Source organism: Pollachius pollachius (assembly GCF_949987615.1).
Source record: "Pollachius pollachius genome assembly, chromosome: 3".
Lineage (NCBI taxonomy): Eukaryota > Metazoa > Chordata > Actinopteri > Gadiformes > Gadidae > Pollachius > Pollachius pollachius.
In genome coordinates, this window is record NC_136936.1 from 27,802,220 (window position 1) to 27,820,796 (window position 18,577).

Below are 18,577 nucleotides of genomic sequence, written 5' to 3' on the forward strand. Positions count from 1 at the left end.
TTGTCAAGTTTTTATGCGTGCAAAATGCTTTTCAGAGCGAGAGAAGCACTTTTTGACCAACAATGCGATTCTAACCTTACAATGTTGATATTGCTCAAAACGAATAGAATTCACTCCCAAATGGTGGTTTATGCTTAAATAACCCTTTTGTAAGCATAATAACACGTTTGAATTGAAAGGAACAGAAATATTCACTTGTCAAGTTTTTATGCGTGCAAAATGCTTTTCAGAGCGAGAGAAGCACTTTTTGACCAACAATGTGATTCTGACCTTTCAATGTTGATATTGCTCAAAACTAATGGAATTCACTCCCAAATGGTGGTTTATGCTTAAATAACCCTTTTGTAAGCATAATGACACGTTTGCATTGAAATGAACAGAAATATTCACTTGTCAAGTTTTTCTGCGTGCAAAATGCTTTTCAGAGCGAGAAAAGCAGTTTTTGACCAACAATGTGATTCTGACCTTTCAATGTTGATATTGCTCAAAACTAATGGAATTCACTCCCAAATGGTGGTTTATGCTTAAATAACCCTTTTGTAAGCATAATAACACGTTTGCATTGAAAGTAACAGAAATATTCACTTTTCTAGTTTTTATGTGTGCAAAATGCTTTACAGAGCGAGAGAAGCACTTTTTGACCAACAACGGGATTCTGACCTTACAATGTTGATACTGCTCAAAACTAATGGAATTCACTCCCAAATGGTGGTTTATGCTTAAATAACCCTTTTGTAAGCATAATAACACGTTTGAATTGAAAGAAACAGAAATATTCACGTGTCAAGTTTTTATGCGTGCAAAATGCTTTTCAGAGTGAGAGAAGCACTTTTTGACCAACAATGCGATTCTGACCTTACAATGTTGATATTGCTCAAAACTAATGGAATTCACTCCCAAATGGTGGTTTATGCTTAAATAACCCTTTTGTAAGCATAATAACACGTTTCCATTGAAAGTAACAGAAATATTCACTTTTCTAGTTTTTATGTGTGCAAAATGCTTTTCAGAGCGACGGAAGCACTTTTTGACCAACAATGTGATTCTGACCTTTCAATGTTGATATTGCTCAAAACTAATGGAATTCACTCCCAAATGGTGGTTTATGTTTAAATAACCCTTTTGTAAGCATAACAACACGTTTGAATTAAAAGGAACAGAAATATTCACTTGTCAAGTTTTTATGCGTGCAAAATGCTTCTCAGAGCGAGAGAAGCACTTTTTGACCAAAAATGTGATTCTGACCTTACAATGTTGATATTGCTCAAAACTAATGGAATTCACTCCCAAATGGTGGTTTATGCTTAAATAACCCTTTTGTAAGCATAATAACACGTTTCCATTGAAAGTAACAGAAATATTCACTTTTCTAGTTTTTATGTGTGCAAAATGCTTTTCAGAGCGACAGAAGCACTTTTTGACCAACAATGTGATTCTGACCTTTCAATGTTGATATTGCTCAAAACTAATGGAATTCACTCCCAAATGGTGGTTTATGCTTAAATAACCCTTTTGTAAGCATAACAACACGTTTGAATTAAAAGGAACAGAAATATTCACTTGTCAAGTTTTTATGCGTGCAAAATGCTTCTCAGAGCGAGAGAAGCACTTTTTGACCAAAAATGTGATTCTGACCTTACAATGTTGATATTGCTCAAAACTAATGGAATTCACTCCCAAATGGTGGTTTATGCTTAAATAACCCTTTTGTAAGCATAATAACACGTTTGCATTGAAAGGAACAGAAATATTCACTTTTCTAGTTTTTATATGTGCAAAATGCTTTTCAGAGCGAGAGAAGCACTTTTTGACCAACAATGTGATTCTGACCTTTCAATGTTGATATTGCTCAAAACTAATGGAATTCACTCCCAAATGGTGGTTTATGCTTAAATAACCCTTTTGTACGCATAACAACACGTTTGAATTAAAAGGAACAGAAATATTCACTTGTCAAGTTTTTATGCGTGCAAAATGCTTCTCAGAGCGAGAGAAGCACTTTTTGACCAAAAATGTGATTCTGACCTTACAATGTTGATATTGCTCAAAACTAATGGAATTCACTCCCAAATGGTGGTTTATGCTTAAATAACCCTTTTGTAAGCATAATAACACGTTTGCATTGAAAGGAACAGAAATATTCACTTTTCTAGTTTTTATGTGTGCAAAATGCTTTTCAGAGCGAGAGAAGCACTTTTTGACCAACAATGTGATTCTGACCTTACAATGTTGATATTGCTCAAAACTAATGGAATTCACTCCCAAATGGTGGTTTATGCTTAAATAACCCTTTTGTAAGCATAATAACACGTTTGCATTGAAAGGAACAGAAATATTCACTTTTCTAGTTTTAATGTCTGCAAAACGCTTTTCAGAGCGAGAAGCACTTTTTGACCAACAATGTGATTCTGACCTTACAATGTTGATATTGCTCAAAACTAATGGAATTCACTCCCAAATGGTGGTTTATGCTTAAATGACCCTTTTGTAAGCATAATAACACATTTGCATTGAAAGGAACAGAAATATTCACTTGTCAAGTTTTTATGCGTGCAAAATGCTTTTCAGAGCGAGAGAAGCACTTTTTGACCAACAATGCGATTCTAACCTTACAATGTTGATATTGCTCAAAACGAATAGAATTCACTCCCAAATGGTGGTTTATGCTTAAATAACCCTTTTGTAAGCATAATAACACGTTTGAATTGAAAGGAACAGAAATATTCACTTGTCAAGTTTTTATGCGTGCAAAATGCTTTTCAGAGCGAGAGAAGCACTTTTTGACCAACAATATGATTCTGACCTTTCAATGTTGATATTGCTCAAAACTAATGGAATTCACTCCCAAATGGTGGTTTATGCTTAAATAACCCTTTTGTAAGTATAATGACACGTTTGCATTGAAATGAACAGAAATATTCACTTGTCAAGTTTTTCTGCGTGCAAAATGCTTTTCAGAGCGAGAGAAGCACTTTTTGACCAACAACGGGATTCTGACCTTACAATGTTGATATTGCTCAAAACTATCGGAATTCACTCCCAAATGGTGGTTTATGCTTAAATAACCCTTTTGTAAGCATAATAACACGTTTGAATTGAAAGAAACAGAAATATTCACGTGTCAAGTTTTTATGCGTGCAAAATGCTTTTCAGAGTGAGAGAAGCACTTTTTGACCAACAATGCGATTCTAACCTTACAATGTTGATATTGCTCAAAACTAATGGAATTCACTCCCAAATGGTGGTTTATGCTTAAATAACCCTTTTGTAAGCATAATAACACGTTTGCATTGAAAGGAACAGAAATATTCACTTGTCATGTTTTTATGTGTGCAAAATGCTTTTCAGAGCGAGAGAAGCACTTTTTGACCAACAATGGTATTCTGACCTAACAATGTTGATATTGCTCAAAACTAATGGAATTCACTCCCAAATTGTGGTTTATGCTGAAATAACCCTTTTGTAAGCATAATAACACGTTTGAATTGAAAGGAACAGAAATATTCACTTGTCAAGTTTTTATGCGTGCAAAATGCTTTTCAGAGCGACAGAAGCACTTTTTGACCAACAATGTGATTCTGACCTTTCAATGTTGATATTGCTCAAAACTAATGGAATTCACTCCCAAATGGTGGTTTATGCTTAAATAACCCTTTTGTAAGCATAACAACACGTTTGAATTAAAAGGAACAGAAATATTCACTTGTCAAGTTTTTATGCGTGCAAAATGCTTCTCAGAGCGAGAGAAGCACTTTTTGACCAAAAATGTGATTCTGACCTTACAATGTTGATATTGCTCAAAACTAATGGAATTCACTCCCAAATGGTGGTTTATGCTTAAATAACCCTTTTGTAAGCATAATAACACGTTTGCATTGAAAGGAACAGAAATATTCACTTTTCTAGTTTTTATGTGTGCAAAATGCTTTTCAGAGCGAGAGAAGCACTTTTTGACCAACAATGTGATTCTGACCTTACAATGTTGATATTGCTCAAAACTAATGGAATTCACTCCCAAATGGTGGTTTATGCTTAAATAACCCTTTTGTAAGCATAATAACACGTTTGCATTGAAAGGAACAGAAATATTCACTTTTCTAGTTTTTATGTCTGCAAAACGCTTTTCAGAGCGAGAAGCACTTTTTGACCAACAATGTGATTCTGACCTTACAATGTTGATATTGCTCAAAACTAATGGAATTCACTCCCAAATGGTGGTTTATGCTTAAATGACCCTTTTGTAAGCATAATAACACGTTTGCATTGAAAGGAACAGAAATATTCACTTGTCAAGTTTTTATGCGTGCAAAATGCTTTTCAGAGCGAGAGAAGCACTTTTTGACCAACAATGCGATTCTAACCTTACAATGTTGATATTGCTCAAAACGAATAGAATTCACTCCCAAATGGTGGTTTACGCTTAAATAACCCTTTTGTAAGCATAATAACACGTTTGAATTGAAAGGAACAGAAATATTCACTTGTCAAGTTTTTATGCGTGCAAAATGCTTTTCAGAGCGAGAGAAGCACTTTTTGACCAACAATGTGATTCTGACCTTTCAATGTTGATATTGCTCAAAACTAATGGAATTCACTCCCAAATGGTGGTTTATGCTTAAATAACCCTTTTGTAAGCATAATGACACGTTTGCATTGAAATGAACAGAAATATTCACTTGTCAAGTTTTTCTGCGTGCAAAATGCTTTTCAGAGCGAGAAAAGCACTTTTTGACCAACAATGTGATTCTGACCTTTCAATGTTGATATTGCTCAAAACTAATGGAATTCACTCCCAAATGGTGGTTTATGCTTAAATAACCCTTTTGTAAGCATAATAACACGTTTGCATTGAAAGTAACAGAAATATTCACTTTTCTAGTTTTTATGTGTGCAAAATGCTTTACAGAGCGAGAGAAGCACTTTTTGACCAACAACGGGATTCTGACCTTACAATGTTGATATTGCTCAAAACTAATGGAATTCACTCCCAAACGGTGGTTTATGCTTAAATAACCCTTTTGTAAGCATAATAACACGTTTGAATTGAAAGAAACAGAAATATTCACGTGTCAAGTTTTTATGCGTGCAAAATGCTTTTCAGAGTGAGAGAAGCACTTTTTGACCAACAATGCGATTCTGACCTTACAATGTTGATATTGCTCAAAACTAATGGAATTCACTCCAAAATGGTGGTTTATGCTTAAATAACCCTTTTGTAAGCATAATAACACGTTTCCATTGAAAGTAACAGAAATATTCACTTTTCTAGTTTTTATGTGTGCAAAATGCTTTTCAGAGCGACAGAAGCACTTTTTGACCAACAATGTGATTCTGACCTTTCAATGTTGATATTGCTCAAAACTAATGGAATTCACTCCCAAATGGTGGTTTATGCTTAAATAACTCTTTTGTAAGCAGAACAACACGTTTGAATTAAAAGGAACAGAAATATTCACTTGTCAAGTTTTTATGCGTGCAAAATGCTTCTCAGAGCGAGAGAAGCACTTTTTGACCAAAAATGTGATTCTGACCTTACAATGTTGATATTGCTCAAAACTAATCGAATTCACTCCCAAATGGTGGTTTATGCTTAAATAACCCTTTTGTAAGCATAATAACACGTTTGCATTGAAAGGAACAGAAATATTCACTTTTCTAGTTTTTATGTCTGCAAAACGCTTTTCAGAGCGAGAAGCACTTTTTGACCAACAATGTGATTCTGACCTTACAATGTTGATATTGCTCAAAACTAATGGAATTCACTCCCAAATGGTGGTTTATGCTTAAATGACCCTTTTGTAAGCATAATAACACGTTTGCATTGAAAGGAACAGAAATATTCACTTGTCAAGTTTTTATGCGTGCAAAATGCTTTTCAGAGCGAGAGAAGCACTTTTTGACCAACAATGCGATTCTAACCTTACAATGTTGATATTGCTCAAAACGAATAGAATTCACTCCCAAATGGTGGTTTATGCTTAAATAACCCTTTTGTAAGCATAATAACACGTTTGAATTGAAAGGAACAGAAATATTCACTTGTCAAGTTTTTATGCGTGCAAAATGCTTTTCAGAGCGAGAGAAGCACTTTTTGACCAACAATGTGATTCTGACCTTTCAATGTTGATATTGCTCAAAACTAATGGAATTCACTCCCAAATGGTGGTTTATGCTTAAATAACCCTTTTGTAAGCATAATGACACGTTTGCATTGAAATGAACAGAAATATTCACTTGTCAAGTTTTTCTGCGTGCAAAATGCTTTTCAGAGCGAGAAAAGCAGTTTTTGACCAACAATGTGATTCTGACCTTTCAATGTTGATATTGCTCAAAACTAATGGAATTCACTCCCAAATGGTGGTTTATGCTTAAATAACCCTTTTGTAAGCATAATAACACGTTTGCATTGAAAGGAACAGAAATATTCACTTTTCTAGTTTTTATGTGTGCAAAATGCATTACAGAGCGAGAGAAGCACTTTTTGACCAACAACGGGATTCTGACCTTACAATGTTGATACTGCTCAAAACTAATGGAATTCACTCCCAAATGGTGGTTTATGCTTAAATAACCCTTTTGTAAGCATAATAACACGTTTGAATTGAAAGAAACAGAAATATTCACGTGTCAAGTTTTTATGCGTGCAAAATGCTTTTCAGAGTGAGAGAAGCACTTTTTGACCAACAATGCGATTCTGACCTTACAATGTTGATATTGCTCAAAACTAATGGAATTCACTCCCAAATGGTGGTTTATGCTTAAATAACCCTTTTGTAAGCATAATAACACGTTTCCATTGAAAGTAACAGAAATATTCACTTTTCTAGTTTTTATGTGTGCAAAATGCTTTTCAGAGCGACAGAAGCACTTTTTGACCAATAATGTGATTCTGACCTTTCAATGTTGATATTGCTCAAAACTAATGGAATTCACTCCCAAATGGTGGTTTATGTTTAAATAACCCTTTTGTAAGCATAACAACACGTTTGAATTAAAAGGAACAGAAATATTCACTTGTCAAGTTTTTATGCGTGCAAAATGCTTCTCAGAGCGAGAGAAGCACTTTTTGACCAAAAATGTGATTCTGACCTTACAATGTTGATATTGCTCAAAACTAATGGAATTCACTCCCAAATGGTGGTTTATGCTTAAATAACCCTTTTGTAAGCATAATAACACGTTTCCATTGAAAGTAACAGAAATATTCACTTTTCTAGTTTTTATGTGTGCAAAATGCTTTTCAGAGCGACAGAAGCACTTTTTGACCAACAATGTGATTCTGACCTTTCAATGTTGATATTGCTCAAAACTAATGGAATTCACTCCCAAATGGTGGTTTATGCTTAAATAACCCTTTTGTAAGCATAACAACACGTTTGAATTAAAAGGAACAGAAATATTCACTTGTCAAGTTTTTATGCGTGCAAAATGCTTCTCAGAGCGAGAGAAGCACTTTTTGACCAAAAATGTGATTCTGACCTTACAATGTTGATATTGCTCAAAACTAATGGAATTCACTCCCAAATGGTGGTTTATGCTTAAATAACCCTTTTGTAAGCATAATAACACGTTTGCATTGAAAGGAACAGAAATATTCACTTTTCTAGTTTTTATGTGTGCAAAATGCTTTTCAGAGCGAGAGAAGCACTTTTTGACCAACAATGTGATTCTGACCTTTCAATGTTGATATTGCTCAAAACTAATGGAATTCACTCCCAAATGGTGGTTTATGCTTAAATAACCCTTTTGTAAGCATAACAACACGTTTGAATTAAAAGGAACAGAAATATTCACTTGTCAAGTTTTTATGCGTGCAAAATGCTTCTCAGAGCGAGAGAAGCACTTTTTGACCAAAAATGTGATTCTGACCTTACAATGTTGATATTGCTCAAAACTAATGGAATTCACTCCCAAATGGTGGTTTATGCTTAAATAACCCTTTTGTAAGCATAATAACACGTTTGCATTGAAAGGAACAGAAATATTCACTTTTCTAGTTTTTATGTGTGCAAAATGCTTTTCAGAGCGAGAGAAGCACTTTTTGACCAACAATGTGATTCTGACCTTACAATGTTGATATTGCTCAAAACTAATGGAATTCACTCCCAAATGGTGGTTTATGCTTAAATAACCCTTTTGTAAGCATAATAACACGTTTGCATTGAAAGGAACAGAAATATTCACTTTTCTAGTTTTTATGTCTGCAAAACGCTTTTCAGAGCGAGAAGCACTTTTTGACCAACAATGTGATTCTGACCTTACAATGTTGATATTGCTCAAAACTAATGGAATTCACTCCCAAATGGTGGTTTATGCTTAAATGACCCTTTTGTAAGCATAATAACACATTTGCATTGAAAGGAACAGAAATATTCACTTGTCAAGTTTTTATGCGTGCAAAATGCTTTTCAGAGCGAGAGAAGCACTTTTTGACCAACAATGCGATTCTAACCTTACAATGTTGATATTGCTCAAAACGAATAGAATTCACTCCCAAATGGTGGTTTATGCTTAAATAACCCTTTTGTAAGCATAATAACACGTTTGAATTGAAAGGAACAGAAATATTCACTTGTCAAGTTTTTATGCGTGCAAAATGCTTTTCAGAGCGAGAGAAGCACTTTTTGACCAACAATATGATTCTGACCTTTCAATGTTGATATTGCTCAAAACTAATGGAATTCACTCCCAAATGGTGGTTTATGCTTAAATCACCATTTTGTAAGCATAATAACACATTTGAATATAAAGTAACAGAAATATTCACTTTTCTAGTTTGTATGTGTGCAAAATGCTTTTCAGAGCGAGAGAAGCACTTTTTGACCAACAATGCGATTCTGACCTAACAATGTTGATATTGCTCAAAACTAATGGAATTCACTCCAAAATTGTGGTTTATGCTTAAATCACCCTTTTGTAAGCATAATAACACGTTTGAATTGAAAGAAACAGAAATATTCACTTGTCAAGTTTTTATGCGTGCAAAATGCTTCTCAGAGCGAGAGAAGCACTTTTTGACCAAAAATGTGATTCTGACCTTACAATGTTGATATTGCTCAAAACTAATGGAATTCACTCCCAAATGGTGGTTTATGCTTAAATAACCCTTTTGTAAGCATAATAACACGTTTGCATTGAAAGGAACAGAAATATTCACTTTTCTAGTTTTTATGTGTGCAAAATGCTTTTCAGAGCGAGAGAAGCACTTTTTGACCAACAATGTGATTCTGACCTTTCAATGTTGATATTGCTCAAAACTAATGGAATTCACTCCCAAATGGTGGTTTATGCTTAAATAACCCTTTTGTAAGCATAACAACACGTTTGAATTAAAAGGAACAGAAATATTCACTTGTCAAGTTTTTATGCGTGCAAAATGCTTCTCAGAGCGAGAGAAGCACTTTTTGACCAAAAATGTGATTCTGACCTTACAATGTTGATATTGCTCAAAACTAATGGAATTCACTCCCAAATGGTGGTTTATGCTTAAATAACCCTTTTGTAAGCATAATAACACGTTTGCATTGAAAGGAACAGAAATATTCACTTTTCTAGTTTTTATGTGTGCAAAATGCTTTTCAGAGCGAGAGAAGCACTTTTTGACCAACAATGTGATTCTGACCTTACAATGTTGATATTGCTCAAAACTAATGGAATTCACTCCCAAATGGTGGTTTATGCTTAAATAACCCTTTTGTAAGCATAATAACACGTTTGCATTGAAAGGAACAGAAATATTCACTTTTCTAGTTTTTATGTCTGCAAAACGCTTTTCAGAGCGAGAAGCACTTTTTGACCAACAATGTGATTCTGACCTTACAATGTTGATATTGCTCAAAACTAATGGAATTCACTCCCAAATGGTGGTTTATGCTTAAATGACCCTTTTGTAAGCATAATAACACATTTGCATTGAAAGGAACAGAAATATTCACTTGTCAAGTTTTTATGCGTGCAAAATGCTTTTCAGAGCGAGAGAAGCACTTTTTGACCAACAATGCGATTCTAACCTTACAATGTTGATATTGCTCAAAACGAATAGAATTCACTCCCAAATGGTGGTTTATGCTTAAATAACCCTTTTGTAAGCATAATAACACGTTTGAATTGAAAGGAACAGAAATATTCACTTGTCAAGTTTTTATGCGTGCAAAATGCTTTTCAGAGCGAGAGAAGCACTTTTTGACCAACAATATGATTCTGACCTTTCAATGTTGATATTGCTCAAAACTAATGGAATTCACTCCAAATGGTGGTTTATGCTTAAATCACCATTTTGTAAGCATAATAACACATTTGAATATAAAGTAACAGAAATATTCACTTTTCTAGTTTGTATGTGTGCAAAATGCTTTTCAGAGCGAGAGAAGCACTTTTTGACCAACAATGCGATTCTGACCTAACAATGTTGATATTGCTCAAAACTAATGGAATTCACTCCAAAATTGTGGTTTATGCTTAAATCACCCTTTTGTAAGCATAATAACACGTTTGAATTGAAAGAAACAGAAATATTCACTTGTCAAGTTTTTATGCGTGCAAAATGCTTCTCAGAGCGAGAGAAGCACTTTTTGACCAAAAATGTGATTCTGACCTTACAATGTTGATATTGCTCAAAACTAATGGAATTCACTCCCAAATGGTGGTTTATGCTTAAATAACCCTTTTGTAAGCATAATAACACGTTTGCATTGAAAGGAACAGAAATATTCACTTTTCTAGTTTTTATGTGTGCAAAATGCTTTTCAGAGCGAGAGAAGCACTTTTTGACCAACAATGTGATTCTGACCTTTCAATGTTGATATTGCTCAAAACTAATGGAATTCACTCCCAAATGGTGGTTTATGCTTAAATAACCCTTTTGTAAGCATAACAACACGTTTGAATTAAAAGGAACAGAAATATTCACTTGTCAAGTTTTTATGCGTGCAAAATGCTTCTCAGAGCGAGAGAAGCACTTTTTGACCAAAAATGTGATTCTGACCTTACAATGTTGATATTGCTCAAAACTAATGGAATTCACTCCCAAATGGTGGTTTATGCTTAAATAACCCTTTTGTAAGCATAATAACACGTTTGCATTGAAAGGAACAGAAATATTCACTTTTCTAGTTTTTATGTGTGCAAAATGCTTTTCAGAGCGAGAGAAGCACTTTTTGACCAACAATGTGATTCTGACCTTACAATGTTGATATTGCTCAAAACTAATGGAATTCACTCCCAAATGGTGGTTTATGCTTAAATAACCCTTTTGTAAGCATAATAACACGTTTGCATTGAAAGGAACAGAAATATTCACTTTTCTAGTTTTTATGTCTGCAAAACGCTTTTCAGAGCGAGAAGCACTTTTTGACCAACAATGTGATTCTGACCTTACAATGTTGATATTGCTCAAAACTAATGGAATTCACTCCCAAATGGTGGTTTATGCTTAAATGACCCTTTTGTAAGCATAATAACACATTTGCATTGAAAGGAACAGAAATATTCACTTGTCAAGTTTTTATGCGTGCAAAATGCTTTTCAGAGCGAGAGAAGCACTTTTTGACCAACAATGCGATTCTAACCTTACAATGTTGATATTGCTCAAAACGAATAGAATTCACTCCCAAATGGTGGTTTATGCTTAAATAACCCTTTTGTAAGCATAATAACACGTTTGAATTGAAAGGAACAGAAATATTCACTTGTCAAGTTTTTATGCGTGCAAAATGCTTTTCAGAGCGAGAGAAGCACTTTTTGACCAACAATATGATTCTGACCTTTCAATGTTGATATTGCTCAAAACTAATGGAATTCACTCCCAAATGGTGGTTTATGCTTAAATCACCATTTTGTAAGCATAATAACACATTTGAATATAAAGTAACAGAAATATTCACTTTTCTAGTTTGTATGTGTGCAAAATGCTTTTCAGAGCGAGAGAAGCACTTTTTGACCAACAATGCGATTCTGACCTAACAATGTTGATATTGCTCAAAACTAATGGAATTCACTCCAAAATTGTGGTTTATGCTTAAATCACCCTTTTGTAAGCATAATAACACGTTTGAATTGAAAGAAACAGAAATATTCACGTGTCAAGTTTTTATGCGTGCAAAATGCTTTTCAGAGTGAGAGAAGCACTTTTTGACCAACAATGCGATTCTAACCTTACAATGTTGATATTGCTCAAAACTAATGGAATTCACTCCCAAATGGTGGTTTATGCTTAAATAACCCTTTTGTAAGCATAATAACACGTTTGCATTGAAAGGAACAGAAATATTCACTTGTCATGTTTTTATGTGTGCAAAATGCTTTTCAGAGCGAGAGAAGCACTTTTTGACCAACAATGGTATTCTGACCTAACAATGTTGATATTGCTCAAAACTAATGGAATTCACTCCCAAATTGTGGTTTATGCTGAAATAACCCTTTTGTAAGCATAATAACACGTTTGAATTGAAAGGAACAGAAATATTCACTTGTCAAGTTTTTATGCGTGCAAAATGCTTTTCAGAGCGAGAGAAGCACTTTTTGACCAACAATGTGATTCTGACCTTTCAATGTTGATATTGCTCAAAACTAATGGAATTCACTCCCAAATGGTGGTTTATGCTTAAATAACCCTTTTGTAAGCATAATGACACGTTTGCATTGAAATGAACAGAAATATTCACTTGTCAAGTTTTTCTGCGTGCAAAATGCTTTTCAGAGCGAGAAAAGCACTTTTTGACCAACAATGTGATTCTGACCTTTCAATGTTGATATTGCTCAAAACTAATGGAATTCACTCCCAAATGGTGGTTTATGCTTTAATAACCCTTTTGTAAGCATAATAACACGTTTGCATTGAAAGTAACAGAAATATTCACTTTTCTAGTTTTTATGTGTGCAAAATGCTTTACAGAGCGAGAGAAGCACTTTTTGACCAACAACGGGATTCTGACCTTACAATGTTGATATTGCTGAAAACTAATGGAATTCACTCCCAAATGGTGGTTTATGCTTAAATAACCCTTTTGTAAGCATAATAACACGTTTGAATTGAAAGAAACAGAAATATTCACGTGTCAAGTTTTTATGCGTGCAAAATGCTTTTCAGAGTGAGAGAAGCACTTTTTGACCAACAATGCGATTCTGACCTTACAATGTTGATATTGCTCAAAACTAATGGAATTCACTCCCAAATGGTGGTTTATGCTGAAATAACCCTTTTGTAAGCATAATAACACGTTTCCATTGAAAGTAACAGAAATATTCACTTTTCTAGTTTTTATGTGTGCAAAATGCTTTTCAGAGCGACAGAAGCACTTTTTGACCAACAATGTGATTCTGACCTTTCAATGTTGATATTGCTCAAAACTAATTGAATTCACTCCCAAATGGTGGTTTATGCTTAAATAACCCTTTTGTAAGCATAACAACATGTTTGAATTAAAATGAACAGAAATATTCACTTGTCAAGTTTTTATGCGTGCAAAATGCTTCTCAGAGCGAGAGAAGCACTTTTTGACCAAAAATGTGATTCTGACCTTACAATGTTGATATTGCTCAAAACTAATGGAATTCACTCCCAAATGGTGGTTTATGCTTAAATAACCCTTTTGTAAGCATAACAACACGTTTGAATTAAAATGAACAGAAATATTCACTTGTCAAGTTTTTATGCGTGCAAAATGCTTCTCAGAGCGAGAGAAGCACTTTTTGACCAAAAATGTGATTCTGACCTTACAATGTTGATATTGCTCAAAACTAATGGAATTCACTCCCAAATGGTGGTTTATGCTTAAATAACCCTTTTGTAAGCATAATAACACGTTTGCATTGAAAGGAACAGAAATATTCACTTGTCATGTTTTTATGTGTGCAAAATGCTTTTCAGAGCGAGAGAAGCACTTTTTGACCAACAATGTGATTCTGACCTTACAATGTTGATATTGCTCAAAACTAATGGAATTCACTCCCAAATGGTGGTTTATGCTTAAATAACCCTTTTGTAAGCATAATAGCACGTTTGCATTGAAAGGAACAGAAATATTCACTTTTCTAGTTTTTATGTCTGCAAAACGCTTTTCAGAGCGAGAAGCACTTTTTGACCAACAATGTGATTCTGACCTTACAATGTTGATATTGCTCAAAACTAATGGAATTCACTCCCAAATGGTGGTTTATGCTTAAATGACCCTTTTGTAAGCATAATAACACGTTTGCATTGAAAGGAACAGAAATATTCACTTGTCATGTTTTTATGTGTGCAAAATGCTTTTCAGAGCGAGAGAAGCACTTTTTGACCAACAATGGTATTCTGACCTAACAATGTTGATATTGCTCAAAACTAATGGAATTCACTCCCAAATTGTGGTTTATGCTGAAATAACCCTTTTGTAAGCATAATAACACGTTTGAATTGAAAGGAACAGAAATATTCACTTGTCAAGTTTTTATGCGTGCAAAATGCTTTTCAGAGCGAGAGAAGCACTTTTTGACCAACAATGTGATTCTGACCTTTCAATGTTGATATTGCTCAAAACTAATGGAATTCACTCCCAAATGGTGGTTTATGCTTAAATAACCCTTTTGTAAGCATAATGACACGTTTGCATTGAAATGAACAGAAATATTCACTTGTCAAGTTTTTCTGCGTGCAAAATGCTTTTCAGAGCGAGAAAAGAACTTTTTGACCAACAATGTGATTCTGACCTTTCAATGTTGATATTGCTCAAAACTAATGGAATTCACTCCCAAATGGTGGTTTATGCTTTAATAACCCTTTTGTAAGCATAATAACACGTTTGCATTGAAAGTAACAGAAATATTCACTTTTCTAGTTTTTATGTGTGCAAAATGCTTTACAGAGCGAGAGAAGCACTTTTTGACCAACAACGGGATTCTGACCTTACAATGTTGATATTGCTGAAAACTAATGGAATTCACTCCCAAATGGTGGTTTATGCTTAAATAACCCTTTTGTAAGCATAATAACACGTTTGAATTGAAAGAAACAGATATATTCACGTGTCAAGTTTTTATGCGTGCAAAATGCTTTTCAGAGTGAGAGAAGCACTTTTTGACCAACAATGCGATTCTGACCTTACAATGTTGATATTGCTCAAAACTAATGGAATTCACTCCCAAATGGTGGTTTATGCTTAAATAACCCTTTTGTAAGCATAATAACACGTTTCCATTGAAAGTAACAGAACTATTCACTTTTCTAGTTTTTATGTGTGCAAAATGCTTTTCAGAGCGACAGAAGCACTTTTTGACCAACAATGTGATTCTGACCTTTCAATGTTGATATTGCTCAAAACTAATGGAATTCACTCCCAAATGGTGGTTTATGCTTAAATAACTCTTTTGTAAGCAGAACAACACGTTTGAATTAAAAGGAACAGAAATATTCACTTGTCAAGTTTTTATGCGTGCAAAATGCTTCTCAGAGCGAGAGAAGCACTTTTTGACCAAAAATGTGATTCTGACCTTACAATGTTGATATCGCTCAAAACTAATGGAATTCACTCCCAAATGGTGGTTTATGCTTAAATAACCCTTTTGTAAGCATAATAACACGTTTGCATTGAAAGGAACAGAAATATTCACTTTTCAAGTTTTTATGTGTGCAAAATGCTTTTCAGAGCGAGAGAAGCACTTTTTGACCAACAATGTGATTCTGACCTTACAATGTTGATATTGCTCAAAACTAATGGAATTCACTCCCAAATGGTGGTTTATGCTTAAATAACCCTTTTGTAAGCATAATAACACGTTTGCATTGAAAGGAACAGAAATATTCACTTTTCTAGTTTTTATGTCTGCAAAACGCTTTTCAGAGCGAGAAGCACTTTTTGACCAACAATGTGATTCTGACCTTACAATGTTGATATTGCTCAAAACTAATGGAATTCACTCCCAAATGGTGGTTTATGCTTAAATGACCCTTTTGTAAGCATAATAACACGTTTGCATTGAAAGGAACAGAAATATTCACTTGTCAAGTTTTTATGCGTGCAAAATGCTTTTCAGAGCGAGAGAAGCACTTTTTGACCAACAATGCGATTCTAACCTTACAATGTTGATATTGCTCAAAACGAATAGAATTCACTCCCAAATGGTGGTTTATGCTTAAATAACCCTTTTGTAAGCATAATAACACGTTTGAATTGAAAGGAACAGAAATATTCACTTGTCAAGTTTTTATGCGTGCAAAATGCTTTTCAGAGCGAGAGAAGCACTTTTTGACCAACAATGTGATTCTGACCTTTCAATGTTGATATTGCTCAAAACTAATGGAATTCACTCCCAAATGGTGGTTTATGCTTAAATAACCCTTTTGTAAGCATAATGACACGTTTGCATTGAAATGAACAGAAATATTCACTTGTCAAGTTTTTCTGCGTGCAAAATGCTTTTCAGAGCGAGAAAAGCAGTTTTTGACCAACAATGTGATTCTGACCTTTCAATGTTGATATTGCTCAAAACTAATGGAATTCACTCCCAAATGGTGGTTTATGCTTAAATAACCCTTTTGTAAGCATAATAACACGTTTGCATTGAAAGTAACAGAAATATTCACTTTTCTAGTTTTTATGTGTGCAAAATGCTTTACAGAGCGAGAGAAGCACTTTTTGACCAACAACGGGATTCTGACCTTACAATGTTGATACTGCTCAAAACTAATGGAATTCACTCCAAAATGGTGGTTTATGCTTAAATAACCCTTTTGTAAGCATAATAACACGTTTGAATTGAAAGAAACAGAAATATTCACGTGTCAAGTTTTTATGCGTGCAAAATGCTTTTCAGAGTGAGAGAAGCACTTTTTGACCAACAATGCGATTCTGACCTTACAATGTTGATATTGCTCAAAACTAATGGAATTCACTCCCAAATGGTGGTTTATGCTTAAATAACCCTTTAGTAAGCATAATAACACGTTTCCATTGAAAGTAACAGAAATATTCACTTTTCTAGTTTTTATGTGTGCAAAATGCTTTTCAGAGCGACAGAAGCACTTTTTGACCAATAATGTGATTCTGACCTTTCAATGTTGATATTGCTCAAAACTAATGGAATTCACTCCCAAATGGTGGTTTATGTTTAAATAACCCTTTTGTAAGCATAACAACACGTTTGAATTAAAAGGAACAGAAATATTCACTTGTCAAGTTTTTATGCGTGCAAAATGCTTCTCAGAGCGAGAGAAGCACTTTTTGACCAAAAATGTGATTCTGACCTTACAATGTTGATATTGCTCAAAACTAATGGAATTCACTCCCAAATGGTGGTTTATGCTTAAATAACCCTTTTGTAAGCATAATAACACGTTTCCATTGAAAGTAACAGAAATATTCACTTTTCTAGTTTTTATGTGTGCAAAATGCTTTTCAGAGCGACAGAAGCACTTTTTGACCAACAATGTGATTCTGACCTTTCAATGTTGATATTGCTCAAAACTAATGGAATTCACTCCCAAATGGTGGTTTATGCTTAAATAACCCTTTTGTAAGCATAACAACACGTTTGAATTAAAAGGAACAGAAATATTCACTTGTCAAGTTTTTATGCGTGCAAAATGCTTCTCAGAGCGAGAGAAGCACTTTTTGACCAAAAATGTGATTCTGACCTTACAATGTTGATATTGCTCAAAACTAATGGAATTCACTCCCAAATGGTGGTTTATGCTTAAATAACCCTTTTGTAAGCATAATAACACGTTTGCATTGAAAGGGAACAGAAATATTCACTTTTCTAGTTTTTATGTGTGCAAAATGCTTTTCAGAGCGAGAGAAGCACTTTTTGACCAACAATGTGATTCTGACCTTTCAATGTTGATATTGCTCAAAACTAATGGAATTCACTCCCAAATGGTGGTTTATGCTTAAATAACCCTTTTGTACGCATAACAACACGTTTGAATTAAAAGGAACAGAAATATTCACTTGTCAAGTTTTTATGCGTGCAAAATGCTTCTCAGAGCGAGAGAAGCACTTTTTGACCAAAAATGTGATTCTGACCTTACAATGTTGATATTGCTCAAAACTAATGGAATTCACTCCCAAATGGTGGTTTATGCTTAAATAACCCTTTTGTAAGCATAATAACACGTTTGCATTGAAAGGAACAGAAATATTCACTTTTCTAGTTTTTATGTGTGCAAAATGCTTTTCAGAGCGAGAGAAGCACTTTTTGACCAACAATGTGATTCTGACCTTACAATGTTGATATTGCTCAAAACTAATGGAATTCACTCCCAAATGGTGGTTTATGCTTAAATAACCCTTTTGTAAGCATAATAACACGTTTGCATTGAAAGGAACAGAAATATTCACTTTTCTAGTTTTTATGTCTGCAAAACGCTTTTCAGAGCGAGAAGCACTTTTTGACCAACAATGTGATTCTGACCTTACAATGTTGATATTGCTCAAAACTAATGGAATTCACTCCCAAATGGTGGTTTATGCTTAAATGACCCTTTTGTAAGCATAATAACACATTTGCATTGAAAGGAACAGAAATATTCACTTGTCAAGTTTTTATGCGTGCAAAATGCTTTTCAGAGCGAGAGAAGCACTTTTTGACCAACAATGCGATT

At 34.2% G+C, this 18,577-nt stretch overlaps 1 protein-coding gene across 1 annotated transcript in view; it reads left to right on the forward strand.

Moving 5' to 3' along the window:
* ttn.1 (titin, tandem duplicate 1) overlaps positions 1 to 18,577 on the forward strand; it is a gene marked incomplete at both ends in the record, with an annotated part of 341,754 nt that overhangs the window by 150,345 nt on the left and 172,832 nt on the right. The window lies entirely within an intron of this gene.